The sequence below is a fragment of the Rhinoraja longicauda genome, chromosome 1 (assembly GCF_053455715.1).
Source record: "Rhinoraja longicauda isolate Sanriku21f chromosome 1, sRhiLon1.1, whole genome shotgun sequence".
Lineage (NCBI taxonomy): Eukaryota > Metazoa > Chordata > Chondrichthyes > Rajiformes > Arhynchobatidae > Rhinoraja > Rhinoraja longicauda.
Window position 1 is genome coordinate 91,861,923 of NC_135953.1, and position 6,000 is coordinate 91,867,922.

Below are 6,000 nucleotides of genomic sequence, written 5' to 3' on the forward strand. Positions count from 1 at the left end.
GACATACAAAATCTTTTTTGTTATATTTGCTGAACAAAATAGAAGTTACTAAAAACCAGATGTGAATGCAACATTACAAATGTCAAAAAAATTCAAACAAATTCCTCAAATCATTTAGTATATACAGGAGAAACCACAAACTTCTTCAACATCACACATTTCCAAGATTTAAGAAAAAGGCTTAATTTCTAACTGGAACATAGCAAATGGGAGACTAATGGGACATTATTATTTATCTTAGCCTTGAATTATTTGTCAAAGCATTAGATTTAAATACATTGGAAAGGAAAAAAAAAACGTTTTTCACAGTTAAAAAATATGACGTGGTCTTGGAGCAATCCTTTCCGTTCCTATTATAACTCCAATCAAATCTGCGTCATTTTAATGACACAATTATACTTCTTGCCATTTGTTGCATCAGATGTGACTGTTCTTTTCATACTTGTCACACGTATTTATTTGGGCTGCTCTTTGAGGCTTCCGAATGTATCTACATGTTATGGAACATATCTTGTCATTGTAATTCTAATATTCGCAGTAACTGTCTTGTTAAGATTTCGAACTAAAAATCCCAATACCATAGGTATCGTTAATAATGGTAATACAAGTTACCATGACAATTCTCGGAATAACTATACTTAGATAGGTGACAGAGATATTATACTGGGACCTTCGTAGTTTAATGCTATGTATTGTGTAGTAAACCTGTATGCTTTTTCATCTTAATAAATCATAGTATCTGGCAATTTTCAGATTAAAATTAATGTGCCAATATACAACTAAGCCACACTTTTGATTTAGAATCAAATGTTTAAAAACAGCATATTGTAGAAATACATAAGCAACTTTAACTGATGCTTTTAATATACAGCATTTGTGTGGCATTCTCATATCCATTATTTAACAGTGGGAATGTTATTTTGAAATAAATAGAGCAATGTTTCACTAAAGATTGGATTTTCTGTAAGTGTATTCATTATTTATTCACTAATAATAATTTATATACTTTGTTTTAGTATGTAAATTATGTGCAAAGCAATAAAGAATATTGCTGCCTGTAAACGTTTGTAAATGTTTGTACAATCAAAATGTTTATAGCTTTAAATAAGAGAAGTATGTTTTCATTTTAAGATATTTAGCTTAGGTATAAATGATTGTGATAACAAACAGCAATGTTATCTTTGTTAGTGGGTTTATAATAATATAAATGTATGCATATTTCTTTTCCAAAACAATATCAAAAACAATATTTTATTACCCTGAATATTTCCTCAGATATTGGGTTACATGTGCCCCATGTAGCTTATATATTTGTGCTTTGCAGGATAGATATTTCACAGCTAGTCTTATAATTCACTTTTATGATCAGATCAGGAGCAATTGAATTACAATTTTTCATGGCATGACTTGGGATTTGTAACCTGAGATGTTATGAATGCCAGACTTGATACATATTTGTGCTATGGGTTGGACAAGTGAGAAGCATAAATTTATCAGATCAGTAGAAACATAAATTTGGATTAACCCTGAAAATGCCAACAATTGTAATGTCTTCATGATCTCTGCATTTGACATGCATAGCAGTGAAAAATAATATACAACTAACAAATAAAAATCTTGAGGATTCAATTCACATCAACTTTTTAAGCAATCAGTTATAATGACCATATGGTAGTAGGAAGCTGCATGTTGAATATAACCATGGTATATTTTATCCTCCTTTTAGGAGTAATTACTTTTGCATGAAGTTTGTGCCGTTTCAAGCAACTAAAAACTTAACAAGGGAGTTCACGGAAAGCCCATTTCTTCAAGTCATGTTTCAAATCGTGTCTGTGCGTTACAATGCAAATATTTTCATTGTATCTCAGTATAGGTGACAATAATAAACCTATGCTGGTACCAACACCATCACAGAGGCACAAGAAATTACCTAAGATATCACTAGTTTTGCCGCTATGGGAATATTTCCAACACATTTACATTGTTGCCTCAGAAAAGCCACCAGCATCCACAAAGACTCTTCACACCCCTGCAACAGTCTGTTCGAACTTCTACCATCGGGCAGACGATACAAGGCCTTCTACGCCCGCACCTCCAGACTCAGGAACAGCTTCATCCCCAGGGCCATAGCTGCTATGAATGCTGCTGAGCCGGATGGTCACATCGCACAGTGATCCGGCACAGATCTACTTGCACTTTATTCTGTTTTAAAACTGTTACAATTTGTTACAATTTGTTTCATTGGGTTGTTTAAATTAATACTGACTAGCTAATTAAATTATTGCATCGTATGGGAGGCGCATTCCCAATCTCGTTGTACCCCTGTACAATGACAATAAAGATATATTGTATTGTATTGTATTGCATTGTATTGTAAAGTATACATTTGACATTATAAAATTATCTGATGGAAATCTGAAATAAAAGGAAGAACATGTAAACACTCACCCCATCAGCCAACATCCATGGAAAGGAAAAAAAGGAAAAAAAGTCCATGTCTATTTCCACAAATGGTGGCAGGCTAAATAAACGTTGTCAGCATTTTCTGTTTTCATTATAACAGTTTAAAGGCGTGACAAACTACCCCGATTTTGCAGCAAGCAGCAGTGAAGTAAACTCCTGTGATAATCTAGTGCTCATCTCACATTGAGAGGCACATGCAACAAACCAGGAATTAAGAAAAACTATATTTTCCATAACTTTTAAAGCATTTTACTGATGGTAAAATGATAATTGGGATATACACAAGATCAAGGTAGATAATTAAATATGCTGTAAACATAAAAAATGTGAAGTGCATGGAGCTTTGCAGAGCAGGGGTTGTGTCTTGACGCAATCTTAAAAGCTCGCCCGTATTTCGCTCAATTAGAGATTAATTTCCAGCGCCTTTTTCTCGCAGAATAGCTTTTAATTCAAATTCAATTTCAAATTCACATTTTAAATTCAAGTCAGTTTCCTGATTCGAGGGGAGGGTGTTGCAACGACATGTGAATGGGCAGGGATTCACTTACAGTAATTTCTTTTAAAAAAATATTTAAGTGGACGCGCAAACTACAAGAAATACTGCCAGATGTCCTTCATAATAGTGGTGAGCGTTCACAGCATGGATGTCCATTCTCCCAACAAATCTTCGGAGATTTGGTCTGGAGTTCACCCGCTAGCCACGGGGCGGCGCAGATGACATGCTGGAGATTGGGAGTCTCGGGTGGCTCCGCAACCGCTGAGAAATAGGAGAAAGCGGGACCTGCAAACGAATAAACACTGGAACAGTTTTTGCATCATAACAGAACGAGAACATCTCTCGGGAAATACAAATGCATGACCTTTTCACCCGTGTGTTGTCAAATTTATAGCCACGTTGCTGCCTTCACTTTACAAGATAGACACACAATGCTGGAGTAATTCAGCGGGACAGACAACATCTCTGGAGAGAAGGAATGGGTGACGTTTCGGGTCGAGACCTTTCCTCAGACTCGTTTTACAAGATACTGGCGGGTGTATTAATGAGCAAAACATAAAAATGCTGCAGTAACAGCGGGTCAGGCAGCGTCTGGCGTGGGAATCTGCAGTCTTCTTCAGACTGGAGAGGTCCGACCCCAAAACGTCCCCTGTCCATCCCCTCCACAGATGCTGTCTGGCTCACCCCGTTACTCCAGCACCTTGTGTTTTGCTGAAGAATCCAGCATCTCCAGTTCCTTGTGTCTCGGGTGGCTGGATTATTTATGAATTATTTATAATTCATGGGATGTTTTATAACTTTGATCCTATCTATTAAATCCGCAAGTTTAAAATAAAGATTGGACTATCCTCTTTTTTATCTTCGGTCTTGAGCAGCCTTTGGTGCAAATTTATCTCATGATAATGGAAATATGCACCCCAGGTAACAAAGACACTTTATTTAGTTAGAAAGGTTCGTTTTCAATGTTATTTTGTAAAATTTAATTCATTACGGGCGCTATGATACATGAAATACTTTTTTTCTCCTCTGTTTCAATATGATAGCTTTTAAATCATGAAATTACATCGCCAAACATGCAGAAATTCGCGGGCTCAATCAGATCGCATTACTGGTGCTGACCACTAGATGGAGATTGTGTACAGATTGTAACTAAGTTTTAGTTTGGTTTTGTTTAGATGTGAAGTTAAGCATGCGCCGTTTCCCTGCATATAAAACTGCTCCTCGTTATTGCCTGAAAATAACAGCGTTGATGTTGCGATGAAATACAGTTTAATTTTGAAAGCAATAAATGAAACATGATCACCAAACAAAAACATTTTGAATTGCAAGTGTGCATATCAAACTCTGTCCCATCTCCCAAGTCATTATAAACGGCGTTGTGCGTCTATCTGTCAGCTGCCTGATCCGAAAGAATTAAGTGCTAGAAATATTGAACAAGTCCGTCAACGTCTAGATTCAGGGGAGATGAAATGAGCCGGCTTCCTGAGGGTAAGAATGCAAACCAAGAATTACCCCATCAATCCAGACACATCAGCCATGCGCCGTGAACACGCTCCAATTCATTACTCAATGAAGGACAGTTGTCTTTTTGTTGTTGTTCCGCGCACGTTGTTTGTAAACAGATGTTGCTCCGTTCAAAAAGGTGCGATTGGACCTCACAAACTTCAAGAGTTTGCAGTGGATGCATTTTCACCGCTATAAAGGTAGAATTAACACATGCAGGAAAGACGAGCATTAAAAAGCGACAGACGGTAGTCGTAAACAAGTTAACACGTAATTATATACACGCATATGTGTACACACATATATATGTGTGGGGGGGGGGGGGGCGTGTTAAATTACTGCGTTGAACACTTTTGTTTACATCATTCCTTTGCTCGGTAGTTGAAGAAGGGTCTCAACCCGAAACGTCACCCATTCCTTCTCTCCAGAGATGCTGCCTGCCCCGCTGAGTTACTCCAGCTTTTTCTGTCTATCTTATTTCACTTTGTTGTCAGAGTTGCCCTGTCTGCCCCGTCTATCACCCTCTGGGTCCGTGTTACCGCGGTGTTGATGGAATAACATGTTTTATTTACACTGGGGAGGACGGGGGCAGTTGTGATTATCTGCAATTTGTGTCAGTCTTAACCCGCTTTGTATCCGAAACCTTGCAGTCACAAAACTCGCCGTGTGACAATAACACACTACTGGTGCGGGTGTCACTCGCGGCATGAAATGTACCGCCCGATACTCCAAGCAGATCGAACCAAGAATCTGCAGAATTCAGCTAGCCCAAAGAAAATGTTTGAAACATCTCGAAATCCATTACGATCCCGACGAATGCCGCTGTGATTTTGAGTGGAGATACGATTCGATTTTATTTTAGGAGGTGAATAAAAACTTCGCGCAAATCAACAGCATACGTTGTAATCAGAGAGTGAAAAATTGAAAGTACAGAATAAAATAGAAGGGAAATAAAAAGGTGGGCTCGCGAACAATGAAGATATCCTAAATTTGATGAATAAAATATCTCAGTAAAGGCTGCTAATCATTGTAAATGCAATGCGAGGAAAATAAAAGATCTTTCCATTCTTAGCCAGTTGCTGGCATCAGCCGGGGCTGGAGATAGACACAAAAGGCTGGAGTAACTCGGCGGGTCAGGCAGCATCTCTGGAGAGAAGGAATGGGTGAAGTTTCGGGTCGAGCCCCTTCCTCAGGATCTGGCTGGGATGTGTAGGAGGGAACTAACTGCAGATGCTGGTTTGCACCGTGGATAGACACACAACGCGGGACAGGGATGCTGCGTTACTCCAGCACTTTGTGTCTGTCCCGGGCTGGATGTTGCAAGCGCCGCGGCCGCTCGGGGGTTTCATTCATAAAGGGAAGGCGGCGGCCCGTCATTGGCGGAGCTGGCGCGTCCCCACCCTCCGATTGGTGCTCTCGTCCCACCTCTACCTCGTTCCCAATTGGTGGAGGCGAGTGTGCCGCCCTGTGATTGGGCAGTCTGAGATCAGCGTGCGGACCTGATTGGTGGAGCGCCCGGATTGGTGGACGGAGTGTGT